Genomic DNA, 14736 nt, shown 5'->3' with positions numbered 1-14736 from the left:
TAAGTTGAAATAACTTTGTTTCCCTAAAACATTTCAACCAGGGAACTTCTATGTAAATGAAAAACCTTTATGTACCTTGGGACAGGCGCTACCCCAGAAACCATAAGGAAACCAAGGGCCAGTTTTCTCGCCCATAATGGGCTCATTATCCTGTGGTTCAGGAGTTTTTCCCCTTCTGTTCCCTTTCCTAAAACTAGGAACAGAAAAAGGACCCAAAGGCCCCCTTTCCTCTAGTCTCCAGCTGGTCCCAACCCCCCTGTCAATCCTGCTCTGGCCACTGACCTTATCTGTCTCCCAATAATTTCCTTCCTGTCACTCCCCACCCAGAAAACCCCCCCAGGACTTCTGTTGGCCCACTCTGTCTGACTCCATAACTGAGTCTTTCCCCAAAAAACAAAGTGATGCAGCTAGACTGGGAATCAGTAAGACCTAAATTCTAATCCAGCCTCAGAAGCTGACTAGAGGAGTGATCCTGGGCAAGTCACTTAATCTCTGTGTGCCTTTGTATTTTGTTTGAAAAATGCGGATACTAAACATCAGCTTTGTCCCAGGGTTCTTGGGAGGGTAAAAAAAAGACAATATTTACAGAGTGCTTTAGAAAACTTGTAAAGTGTTACAAAAATGCTAGTGATCATTATTGTACTTCTACTCTCATATACTTATTGTAATATATAATAATATAATAAAGTATAGCATAATATAATCTTATAATAGCATATTTTTATATGAATTGTAATAATGGCAAGATTATTATAAAGAGGTTATTATCCTTTTTATTATCATTATTATCATTTATTAGCAAGATTATTATCATTTATACTAATTATTATTATTCTAAGCTACAGCAGCATAGCTCTGAAGTCTTTGCCTCTGGCCCCTGCCCCACATAGTGCCTGCCATTCAAGACCCCTGCCTGGGGCAGTGCGGACAGGCTCAGATGCAGCTGGCCCATAAGGTCATTGGCCATGGCAAGTTATGACACAGATAAAGGTCTAAACTGATCTTCCAGTTCTTCCAGGACAGGAGTAAGGAGGTGAAAATAGGGAGAGAAGATGTCTAAAAGCACAGATTTGTGTTTTTAGAGGCAAACTCCAAAAATGGCTAAATGTGATATTTTTGTCCAATAATCAACAAATGGATGAACTGATAGAGAAAATGCATCGAGTAACTGTGATGGGGTTCAGACTTTGGGAATTTCCTTGAATCTCCTCCCTTAACCTGGCCTTTCATACTCAAATCTGTGGCCATTATCTGTTACCTCTTGATTGCCCCACCTACTTCCCACTCAAACCCTCCATTGTCTGATATCTCCAGATTGCCTCCAACTGTTTCCAACCCCTGACCAGTCTAGACTACTCAAGACCCTCCCTAAACCCCTCCTCCCATCACTCTAGACTATCAGACCACCCCCAGATCCATCCTATAGTCTTTTCTGTATTTAGTTCCATCTCATGTTCGTGAAGGTGCTCAGACTCAATCCATCTCAGACTCTGAGATTCTATCTGACCTGCTTGTGAATACAAGTGTTACAAATGTTTAGGTTCCTTAAGAGGCAACCCAGTTTGGTGAATCTTTAATAAACTTTGTCTAATAAACTTTGTCTTTGGCTTTAAGAAGGATGGAGTTGAATTCACTTGAGCAGGACCCAGCGTGTCATATTTGGGGTCCCCAGTGAAGAGTTTGAGGGGTGATGGGGATCCCAAAATACCGACAGTCCGAGTCGTGCTCAAATGAATTCGACTCAAGCCTTCTTAAAGCCAAAGAAAACAGTTTATTAAAGATTCACCAAATTGGGTTGCCTCTTAAGGAACCTAAGCATTTGTAATTCTTGTATTCACAAGCAGGCCATATAGAATCCCAGCTAGACAGAATCTGAGCTGGATTGAATCTGAGCACCTTCATGGAGGCAAGATGGAACTTAAATACAGAAAAGAGTATAGGAGGGATCTGGGGAGGTTGTTTGGTAGTCCAGGGTGATGGGAGGAGGGGTTTAGGAAGGGTCTGGAGGAGAAGTGCAAGGAGGGAATCCAAGGAGGGTCAAAGGCTGGAAACAGCTGGAGGCTATCAGGAGATAGCAGACAATGGAGGGTTTTAGGTGGGAAGCTGGTGGAGCAATCCAGAGATCTTGATAGGGGCAGTATGGGAATGAATACAGACCTTGATGGGAGTGGTCAGCAGCCTGGGGAATGGGGTTTTGATGGGATCAAGAGTGGGGGGGTGCAAGAGAGACCTGAATAGAATGATAATGAAAAGCCCATGGGCTTCCCAAGACAGCTGGAACAGATGGGAAGATTAGATTTGAGTAAGAAAGGCCAGATTAAGTGGGAAGATTCAAGGAGGCTCCCAGAGTCTGAACCCCATCACCCAGCACCTCTAAACCTCATCAGCTGGAGAAAAAAGAGGGAGGAAGTGAGAAAAGAAAGGAAAGAAAAGGGGAGAAAAGGAGGGAGCAAACAAGGGAGAAGGAAGGAAATAGCAGTAGTGTTTACTTCACAGGGCTGTTTTGAGGCTAACAAATGAGAATGGCACATACAAAAGCTCTTTGTAATCCTTTAAGGGGCATATAAATGCCTGCTAATTTTAGCTGTTATTATCGTTGATAATGTTTAATATAAAATTTTGGAATAATCTCTTTGTTCTCTCTGAAGCAAACTCAGAGAATGCCTCTCCTATGTCAACAAAGCCAGCCAAGGCTGACTCTACATTCCTTAAGAGACCTTTAACCTAAGACACTATCTTGAATATAGACATCTTAGGTCGTAATTTCTATTGAACTTTGTTTACCCTTTCCTATGTCAGTTATCTGTTTAGGGCAGGAAGCCTGCCACTTACTAGTGGTGGGATTTCCTTATCACCGAGACATATGTTTATCCAGCCTGGAATACCAAGGCCTGACCAACATTGCTTTGTTAATTGTCCTGTCTTACTGAATTTATGATTTGTTCAACTAGGAGAGTTCTTTTCTCACGGCAAAATGTATATAGGCCAGAAGATTTCTGCACTGGGTAGCCAGAACATCTCTGTCTCCATAATGCATTATGTTAAGGTTTTCTTTAATAGGGAATTGATTGATTAATTAATTAAATCATAAAATGTATGCATTTAGCCTGTTGCCTTTCTTTAAACAGTTGATTGACCAGAAAAAGCATTCCCCACTTCTTAGAATCATCTATACCAGCACGGGTATCACTGGCACAGACTCTAAAACAGCTCATCAGTAATTCAGCTGCTTTTTCCAACATATCCCCAACTTTACTTCTTCCTTTCTTCACCAACTGTTGGTCAGCATTATTAGCAAAAACTCGAAGGTCAAGTGCTACAGCATACATAATAGGCAAAGCCCAGTTTTCTTCTTTGTGGGCTTGAAATGCTCGCAGGAAAGATTGAACTATCACAGTCCGGCATTTGTATGCTTCAATGAAATCATGGTTTCCTACTGCATAGGTACACCTTAAATGAGCTGCAAACATTTCATCATATGGAGGTTCCAAAACTTGTTGACACTTCTCTTCGGGAGAGGGAAGCTGAAGCCGAGGATTTGCAACATGAGGATGCTTAAAAGATACCAACTCTGCACAAGATATTCCATCTCTGGTATCAATTGCTTCATATACCTGTTGTAAATACTGGTTGATGGTGATGTGCGCCATGAAGGGGATGGCTCCAGGGTCTCGGGAGAGCTTTCTGGGCCAGAAGGAGGAAGGGGAGCGGGCTGGACACCAAGAGAGGGCAACGGCTGTGGCCCAAAGCGCCGGTGGGTAGCGCGAACTTGGTTCCAAGAGCGCCTGTTGCCTTTCTTAACAAAGTTTTCAGTCAACATTGTTATTAAATGAGCTGATGTATGGGAAGGCATTACTATTCATTTTGAGGTCACAGAGAATAAGGTAGATGACAGAGATGGCAGGCCAGAGCTCCAGGGATCCTGCCCTCTCTGCCCCCCCTCCCCAAAGCCACAGCTTCCTACTCCCTCCTATTTCAATTGCTCAGGGAGGCACTCCAGAGATGAAAAGCAGCTCATCACCATGATCTGCTTTCACAAAATCCAGCTCCAGACCATGAAACAAGATTAGTCGGGGCTGAAATTCATAAGTAGACTGGAGAGATGGGACCTGGAAAAACATAAGAAATGCCCATAGTTACTGACACACTGAATACAGGGCAAAGCCACATGCCAAGGGCCCAGATGGATTCTCTCCTCATGGTGGGGGGGTGAGGTACCTGGCCATTAACATCAAGCTCCTGAAGGACAGTCCCTTAACAAATGCTGTGTGGCTGGGTAAGTGTTGGGGTGTGGTTTAACAGGACCTTGGTTGTGTTGACCTGAAAACTTAAAAAGAAAGGCAACAGGCTGAATGCATACATTTTATGATTTAATTAATTAATTGATCAATTCCCTATTAAAGACAACGGTAACATAATGCATTATGGAGCCAGAAATGTTCTGGCTACACAGTGCAGAAATCTTCTGGCTTATATACATTTTGCTGTGAGAAAGGAACTCTCCTAGTTGAACAAATCATAAATTTAGTAAGACAAGACAATTAACAAAGTAATGTTGGTCAGGCCTTGCGATTCCAGCTGGGTAAACATATGTCTCGGTGACAAAGAAGGAAATCCCACCACTAGTGAGTGGCAGGCTTCCTGCCCTAAACAGATAACTGACATAGGAAAAGGCTAAACAAAGTTCAATAGAAATTACGACCTAAGATGTCTATATTTTCTTTACCATTAATATGCCATAACATAGTATATGTCTATAGATAATAAGATACAAAGGAAAGCCTCATTATTCAAGATATAGTGTCTTAGGTTAAAGGTCTCCTTAAGGAGTGTAGAGTTGGCCTTGGCTGGCTTTTGCTGACATAGGAAGAGGCACTCTCTGAGTTTACTTCAGAGAGAACAAAGAGATTATTCCAAAATTTTATATTAAACATCAGTTGGAATCCTGGCCCTGCCATTAACCAACTACAGGACCTTGGGGGATCTTCTCTGAGGCTGATTTTTCAACTGTAAGGTGGAGATAATAATCTCTGATCTGTCTAGCCCATGGGAAGGGGAGTGGAACAGAAGAAGCATTTGTAATTCAGTTGTTTATCAGTCATATTTGATTCTGCATGATCTCATTTGGGGTTTTCTTGGCAAAGACACTGGAGTGTGAGTGGGATAGGTTTAGTGAAGACTTCTCAGATTGTAATTCTTCTCCCAGGGGTGAGGTAAGACTTAGAGGCTCAAGGTTACTATATTTTTAGAACAGAATAATTCCATATAAGGATATAAAACTGTGTAGTACATTAGGGTCTCAATGATTGGATAAAGTTTACCTAATTCTTCAATGTCTTCATTTCAAAAGGGATTGGTTAGATTTCATGTCTAGAATGTAAGATCATATTCTCAACTAATGAGAATAATGGTCGGGGGGGGGGGGTCTATATAAATTAGGGTCTATATAAATCACTGCCCCTTTCTTCGTCTTCGGCTTTCCTACTCCTACAGGTTAGCCCCGCTTCTCGAGAATCAAATAAATCTCTTTTCTGTCACCACTTTGAAAGGCCTCTGAGTAATTGATTTATGTAGGGACCTGAGCCATCCCAAACAAGTGCATTGCAAATTCCTTCTGTGGCTCATTTTATAGATGAGGAAACTGAGGCAAAGAGGGTGAAGTGACTTGCCCAAGGTCACACAGCTAGTAAATGTCTGTGGTCAAATTTGAACCAAGGAAGAGGAGTCTTCCTGACTCCAGACCCAGTGCTCTATCCACTTTGCCACTTTGCTGCCCTATGAATATGCATTTATGGAGTACCTACTTTGTGTCAGACACTGTGCTAAGTGCTTTACAAATATTATGTCATTGGAGCCTTGAAACAACCCTATGGTGGAGGTGCTATTATCATGTTCATTTCATAGCTGAGGAAACTGAGGCAAACAGTCACAAATGACTTATGCAGGATCACACAGCTAGAAGGTATCTGAGTCTGTATTTGAACTCAGGTCTTCCTGATTCCAGGTCCACGATGTATCCACTAGGATGAGGTTGATGTAAGGATCCAGGGGGATATTGGATATAAAGTGTTTTCTATCAACGACACACCCTAGCAGGGTGTCTTGGATTTAATTTTAGCTGAGTATTAGATGACTCAATTTTAATGTAATTGACTTTCTGTCCTACATATTTTGTTTTATGCATTTGAACAGAGTACTCTGGAAGGAATCTTTAACTTTCCCTGGATTTCCAAAGGGGTCCATCATGCCTACCCACAAAAAGTGGAGAGCATCTGCTTATAGAAATGTGGGTTATTATTATTATTATTATTTATAGACAATGGTCAGAGTTTCCCCCAACTCCAACTCTGGCTTGGATTAGGTAGACATATGAGGGAAGAAGGAAGGTTTAACCAAAGAGGGGCTTTAACCAATCTGACAGTTATGATAGCAAAGCCAGATCAGGAGTCTCCTTCTACATGAGTCTGTGAGTGATGCACACATATTATCCCAGAGAAAAGACCTTCTTAACACTGATTCTGAAAAGAGTCAGTTCCATACTCACCATGTTGATATTTGGCCACTTTGAGGGAAGGAATAACAAAGATCAAATCCCCCATCATTTCCTGTAATTGCACTTCATATTCTTCAGGGTCCTCAGTATCTCTAAGCTATTCTGCCATCATCCAATGCCCAAGCTTAGGAGCAATACCCTACAGGAGACCCAGGAGGAGAGAGATAAGAGAAAAACTAATAACCTGACAATGGATTGTTTGGGGATGTTTGTTGATTGGTTGTAGTGAATAATCAAGGGAGCTAGATGGCACACTGACCCTAAAGTCAGGGAGACCTGTGTTCAAATCTCCCCTCTGACATGTATTAGCTATGTGACTCTGAGCTAGTCACTGAACCTTGTTTGCCTCAGTTCCTCATCTGAAAAATGAGCTGGAGAAGGAAATGGCAAACCACTCAATATCTTTGCCAATAAAATCCCCGAAAGAGATCACAAAAATTCAGATATGACTCATCAAGTAAGCAAACACAAGGAATAAGCCCACACAAGTTTGCCTACTATTCATAAGGCCTAGGTCCCAGTAGGTCCCTTTACAACTTCCCCAGCAGGGCCTTCTTTTTCAGGGTTAAATTCCTCAAGAAGATATTAGACAACTATTTGTTTGGCATGGTATAGAAGAGATGTGGGACACAATGAAAGTATAGAGTTTCCTTCCCACTCTATGACAATGAAAGAAGAAAGCGAGAAGGTGGAAGGGCCTTCTTTGGCTCTCTCCTAGACTATTTCCATAGCCTCCCCTGATTGGTCCCTGTGCCTCAGATCTCTCCCCACTCCAAGCTTTCCTCCACTCATCTTCCAAAGTGATTTCCCAAGCATAGATCTGACCATTTTAATCTGATCATTTTACTCCTTCTGCTCCAACTAAGTAAATTTTAGTAGATGCCCATTACCTCAAGGATTAAATGTAAATTCTTCTGTTTGGTATTTAGAGCTTTTAACAACATGACCCCATTCAGACTTATTATACATTGTTACCCTTCTCACACTCTGTGGTCCAGGTATGCCAGCTTTCTAGTTCCTCACACTTCCCATTCAATCTCTCATCTCCATGCCTTTGCATTGACAAGACTCACCTCAAACAGTACCTCCTATAGAACATCTTTCTTGGTTCCTCCCTACTCCAGCTGCTAGTGCCTTACCCCTCTCCCAAGATATGCTTTGTATGTGTTTTTCATCTGTCTTTGTGTGTAATCTCCCTCACAGAATGTAAGTTCTTCAAGGACAGGGACTATTTCATTTTGTCCCTATACCTAGCCTTGGGTTAGGCTAAAAAGTAGGTGATTTTTTTTAAAAAAAAAAGAAAAGGAAAAAAAACCTGATTAACTCGTATCTTATAAAAAATGGAATTTTCAGTGCTGATTATACATTTTTTCTATCCATATTTTCCTTAAATTCAAGAATGTCCTTTTCCTGTGTAAAGCAGAATGGTGCACTGTGAATGGTCTTTAGAACTTTATGGAATGTATGCTTTTTTTGAACAAATCTAATCCAAGGATGTTATTTTATCCTTTAAGGGGGAACTAGCACCATAGGTTTGTTTAGGAATCACCGAATCATGCCCAATACAGACAGAAGCAGAGAGCTAATTCTCAAGATTTTGCCAAATGACCAGCAAAATGTTTGGTAATGCCCAGCATAATATAAACATAGTTTATTGTTTTTTCATAATCACCAGTGGTTTTAGATTCATGCTTACTGTAATACCTTGTGCTAGAAATGATGTAGGTAGAATTCTACTTTTTTGACTACTCTAAATAAACCAACTTTACATGAATATGCTTAAGTAAGTAGCTGACAAATAGTTAATATCATGTAATATTTAAAATTAATGTAACCGCAATGGCATTTGATATGATGCCCTGAAGTCCACAGGAAAGAGGCCTGGTCCCATATCAGGAGGCCCAGGTTCTGTCCCAGATGTGTGACTGGAGTTAAATGATTTGCTTTCTGGAAGCATCAGTTGTCTCCTTTACAAAATGGGGGAAAACATCTTAGTGGTCCCTACCTCTCAGAAGTTACTAAGAAAGATTTTTGTAAACTATAAAATGCTATGTTAATATCAGTTTGTATTACTGACTGCTTATTTAAAAAGAAGAGACTTGGGGCAGGTAGGATACCTTGGGGCAGTGGAGAGAATATAGGACCTGGAGTCAGAGTTACCTGAGTTCAGATTCAGCCTCACACACTTTCTAGCTGTGTGACCTTGGGCATATCACTTAACCTCAATTGTCTCCAAAAATTAAAAATAAAAAACCCAAAACAAAATAATGGGATTTGTAGGAGATATTTTAGCCAAAAAGGACCTAGCTTGGGCTTCTCTTCATAAACTTCTGAAGAGATAACAGAGATATGTTGAAGCATTTCTAATTCTTCCAGGAAAACCTGTTCAGGATACCTTTTCTGATTTTATAAAAGACAAATTTACAGAAGACAAATTTATTACAGATAAAGTCAGGAAGCATGGTTAACATAGCAAATTGTGAAGTCAGGATCCAAATAAATGAACTGGCAGGACAGAATACTGGACTGACCAATCACTTGGATCAGGCATAACGAGACAAAGTCTTGCAATCTCAAGATGAGGGAGTCATCATTAGGTGGCAATTTATTTCAAAAAGATCCAGGGATTATGGTGAACCACAAATCCATAAGGAGGAAACAAGGTAATATGGCAACCTAAAAAGTGGTGTGATGTTGAGGAATGTTAAGAAAAGCACAGTTTCCAAGAATAAAGATTTGATAGTTCCTTTGTGTTCTGCCGCTAAGGAGACTACAGTTATCTCTTCCACATCTCAACTATGCTCTTCATGATTTCGATATATTGCAGATAGGTGTAAGAAATTAAATGGGAATTTGGAGGGAGTTTTGTGGAAGCTGCAGAAGACAGGTAAAGGTCCTCAAATGACACAGAAGAAGCTTAGAAACTAAGAAATACCCAAAACCTATATATTCTGTATAATATCAACATAATTTAACTTGTAATACCATAATAATTCAGTCTTTTTCTCTGGTATTAAAAGTGGGACAAAAAATTGTACAGGGATTTTCCAGATGATGGGGGTACTGCATCCCCAATCCCCATGATGTGAAAGGGACAACTGTATATCTGGAATCTTTTGTTCAATTCTGAGCATCACATTTGAGGGAAAAAATAGAGAAGCTGAAAAGGTACATGTGATCTTAACAAATAGGGATAGGAGGAAGGGACTTAACTTTGCTGGTCAAAGAAAAAACTTGTTGCAGGAGTAGACATGATGTTTTCTTAATCTGTCTGGTGGATGGTCACCTGGAAGAGGCATTTCACTGGTGCCATTTGCCCTAAGGGCCGAACTGGGAACAACAAGCAGAAGCTGACAAAGAAGTAAATTTCCACTTGATATCATGATGCCCTGTCCAACCATGAGAGCTGCCTAACAGTGCAAGGAGCTTCCTCAAGAGGCAGTAGGTTTTCTCTCCTTGGAGGTCACTGAGCAGAGCCTGCATGTCCATTTGTCCAGTAAGTTATAGAAAGGATTTTCCTTCTACTCTGACTTAGACTCCATGACCACCATGGTCCTGACCAACTTGAAAAGTCTGTGATTCTTTAGAGAAGAATAAACTGTTGAGACCAGAAAGAAGCTGGAACAGAATGGAACATGCTAGAATCTTACCATGTGGATCATCCAGCTTTATTCATGTTTGTTGATACCAATGATGGAAGGGAGGTGGTAGAACTCTCCTACAGCCTGCAAATCTTCAGGATGTTTAAGGAAGAATTGTGGGGGGATCTAGCAGCTGACAGTGCCCTCCACCACCCCCACTGGAAACAGAGAACTCCCTTGACAAAGAACTGCAAAGTCAAGTAAATATCTAGGGAAATGAGCAAAAACCGGAAAAAGAATCAAACTATAGAATCTTACTTTGGTGACAAGGAAGATCAAAACACATAACCAGGAGACAACGAAGTCAAAACTCTTACATCCAAAGCCTCCACGAAAAATATGAATTGCACTCAGGCTGTGGAAGCACTCAAAAAGAATTTGAAAATCAAGTAAGAGAGGCCGAGAAAAAACTGAGAAGAGAAATGAGAGTGATGCAAGAAAATCATAGAAAACAAGTCAACTGCTTGCTAAAGGAGACACAAAAAAACATGCTGAAGAAAATAACACTTTAAAAAATAAGCTACCAAGTGGCAAAAGAGATCCAAAAAGCCAACGAGAAGAAGAATGCCCGGAAAAGCATAATTGACCAAATGGAAGAGGATGTTCAAAAGCCCACTAAAGAAAATAATTCCTTAAAGATTAGAATGGAGCAGATGGAAGCTAATGACTTTATGAAAAATCAAGAAATTATAAAACAAAACCAAAAGAATGAAAAAATAGCAAGACAATGTGAAATATCTCATTGGAAAAAAGAACTGACCTCAAAAATAGACCTAGGAGGGACAATTTAAAAATTGTTGGACTACCTAAAAGCCATGATGAAAAAAGAACTTGGACATCATATGTCAAGAAATTATCAAGGAAAACTGCCCTGATATTCTAGAACCAGAGGGTAAAATATATATTGAAAGACTCCACCAATCACCTTATGAAAGGGATCCCAAAAGGAAAATTTCTAGGAATATTGTAGCCAAATTCCAGAGTTCCTAGGTCAAGAAGAAAATACTGCAAGTAGCCAGAAAGAAATAATTCTAGTATTGTGGAAATACAATCAGGATAACACAAGATCTAGCAGCTTCTACATTAAGATATCAAAGGACTTGGAATATGATACTCCAAAAGTCAAAGGAGTGAGGTTTAAAACCAAGAATCACCTATCCAGCAAAACTGAGTATAATACTTGAGGGGAAAAAATGGATATTGAATGAAATAGAGGACTTACAAGAATTCTTGATGAAAAGACCACAGTTGAATAGAAAATTTGAGTTTCAAACACAAGAATCAAGAGAAGAATTAAAACAGAAACAGAAAAGAGAAATCATAAGGGACTTACTAAAGTTGAACTGTTTGCATTTTTGCATGGAAAGATAATATTTATAAATCTTGAGACTTTTCTCAGTATTAGGGTAGTTGCAGGGATTACATATATATATGTATGTGTGTGTGTATATATATATATATATATATATATATATATATATATATATATATATATAGACAGAAGGCACAGGGTGAGTTGAATAGGAACAGATGATCTCTAAAAAATTAAAATTAAGAAGTGAGAGAAGAATATATTGGAAGGAGAAAGGGAGAAATAAAACGTGGCAAATTATCTCACCTTAAAAACATAAGAAAAAGCTTTTTCAAAGGAGGGAAAGATGGGGGAGGTGAGAGGGAAAGAGTAAACCTTACACTCATTGCATTTGGCTTAAGAAGGGAAAAACATGCCCACTCAATTTGATATTAAAATCTATCTTACACTATAGGAAATTAGGGAGGAAAGCGATAAGCAGTGGAGAGGGGGTGGATAATAGAAGGGAGGGCAAATGGGAGAAAGGGGTAATTATGAGTAAACACTTTTGAGGAGGGATAGAATCAAAAGAGAGAATAGAATAAATGGGGGGCAGGGTAGGAAGAAGAGAAATATAGTTAGTCTTTCATAATATGACTGCCATGGAAGTGTTTTGCATAACTTCACCTGTATAACCTATATTGAATTGCTTGCCTTGTCGGTAGGGGCAGGTGGGGAGAGAGGAAGGGAGAGAAGTTAGAACTCAAAGTTTTAAAAGGAATGCTAAAAATTGTTTTACATGCAACTGGGAAATAAGATATACAAGCAATGGGGTATAGAAATCTATCTTGCCCTACAAGAAAACAGAGGGGATGGCGATCAGACAAGGGATGGGTGTGATAGGAGGGAGAGCAGATGGGGGAAGTGGTAATCAGAATGCATGTTTTTTTGGGGTGGGCAGAGGAGAGAAATGGGGAGAAAATTTGGAACTCAAAATCTTGTTATAGTGAATGTTGATAACTAAAAATAAATAAATTTAAAATGAAAAAAATAATAATGAGCAGCTTGAATTCAGAAAAACCTGAAAATATTTAGAAGAATTGCTGAAGTGAAGTGAGAAGAACCAGCAACATTGTGCAGTGATCAACTATGATATACTTAGCTCTCCTCAGCATTACAATGATCCAAGACAATTCCAAAATACTCATGATAAAAAATGCTATCCACATCCAGAAAAGGAACTATGAAGTCTGAGTGCAGTACAGAGCATGTATTCTTTTCACTTTTTGTGACTTTTCCTTTTTGTTCTGTTTCTTCTTTGACAACATGACACATACGGAAATATATTGACATCATTGCACATGTATAACCTAAATCTGAATGCTTGCCATCTTGGGAACAAAAGATGGGAGGAAGGGACCAAGGAAGAAAAAAATCTGAAACTCAAAATCTTATTAAAAAATGAATGTTGAAACCTCTTTTTACATATAATTGGAAAAAATAATACTATTCACCAAAAAAAAGAAAAGAAAGAATGAAAGAAAAAGAAAGTGAAGAAATAAGCTGTGCCACATTTTCTCAGGCAAATACAGAGCTCCTACTTCCAGTCTGTTAAAAGATCCTCCACCCAATCTTCACTCTTATCTACCTCCTTGAAAATGACTCAGCTTTCCCTCTCTCCCCACCCCTCCCAAGAGGCTGATAGAAGAGTTTTTATACATAACCTACATGGAGAGGGCATCAATTTCTCAGCAGCATGCCTAGTTTGGTACCCTAAAATCAAACTAGCAATAATCCTTCATTCCAGCCCACCCACCCAATAAATCAGTGAGGGCAACAAGAGAAATAAACAATACACATGCCCTCATATCCAATGGGAAAACCAAAGGACACCTCCCATGTCCCCCCAGAAATCATCCTCTACTCTGGGTCAGCTTAGGAGAGCTGCTCACCTGGGGCTTGAATCAATAGGCCCAGGACCCCCAAAGTCAAGACAAGCAGCAGGGAAGTCTTCTACATCTTTCCCTCTGCACAGCCTTCTAGTTATGCCTAATCAGATCCCAGGTCAGACCTTTAATACAAAAAAATTAGATGAAAGGGCACTACAGAGGAAGTGGGTCTAAGGGCTACTACTTATAGGACTTTCTCCTCGGAATTTGTCTTAGAGCTATTCGGAAAAAAATTTAGGTTGAATCCCTAAAGGCAAAAGACAGGTCTCAACATCCATCTATCTAGCAGAAATATGTAGTTAATGTGTAATAAAAAGCTCTCTGGAAAACAAAAAAAAAGCAAATGTATCCATGACACATGCTTTTCAAAAAAATTTTTAATTTTTACTTTATTTTTCATTTTCAACTTTTATTTTATAAGATTTTGAGTTCTAAATTTCCCCACTCCCTCCTCCCCAAGATGGTGTGTAATCTGATATAGACTATATATGTATGATCGTATTAAACATATTTCCACATTAGTCATGTTGTGAAAGAAGAATCAGAACAAAATTGGAAAACCATGAGAAAAAAAAACAAAAAACAACAAAAGAAAGAGAAAAATAGTCTGCTTCAATCTGCATTCAGAGTCCACATTTCTTTCTCTGCATGTGGATAGCATTTTACATCATGAATCTTTTAGAATTGTCTTAGATCTTTGCATTGCTCAGTAGAGCAAAGTCTAACAAGATAATCATCATACAATGTTGCTGATACTGGACACAATGTTCTCCTGGTTCTGCTCTAACAAATATAATCATCATACAATGTTGCTGATACTGGATACAATGTTCTCCTGGTTCTGCTCTAACAGATATAATCATCATACAATGTTGCTGATAGTGGATACAATGTTCTCCTGGTTGTGCTCACTGCATTCAACATCAATTCATGCAGGTCTTTCCATATTTTTCTAAAGTCAGCCTGCTCATCATTTCTTATGGAACAACAGTGTAACTATAGGATACCTTTCATTTCTTTATCTGAAAACTGCCTATTCATATGCTTTGACCATTTATCAATTGGGGAATGACTTGTATTCTACTAGATTTGACTCCACTTTATATATATTTTAGAAATGAGGCATTTTTCAGAGACACTGGCTATAAAAATTCACTACCAGCTTTTTGCTTCCCTACTAACCTTGGTTGCATTGTTTATGTTTGTGCAAAAACTTTTTTAATTTAATGTAATCAAAATTACCCATTTTGCATTTCATAATTATCTCTATCTCTTATTGGTTATAAATTCTTCCCTTCTCCA

General features: G+C 39.3%; 1 pseudogene; it reads right to left on the bottom strand.

Moving 5' to 3' along the window:
- Positions 1-3080: 3080 nt before the first annotated feature.
- On the bottom strand, positions 3081-3770 carry LOC140519892 (PCI domain-containing protein 2 pseudogene; annotated as a pseudogene).
- Positions 3771-14736: the final 10966 nt, after the last annotated feature.

Source organism: Notamacropus eugenii, chromosome 1 (assembly GCF_028372415.1).
Source record: "Notamacropus eugenii isolate mMacEug1 chromosome 1, mMacEug1.pri_v2, whole genome shotgun sequence".
Lineage (NCBI taxonomy): Eukaryota > Metazoa > Chordata > Mammalia > Diprotodontia > Macropodidae > Notamacropus > Notamacropus eugenii.
The sequence above is the reverse complement of the archived record's forward strand: the minus strand, read 5'-3'. Positions and strand labels throughout refer to the sequence as shown.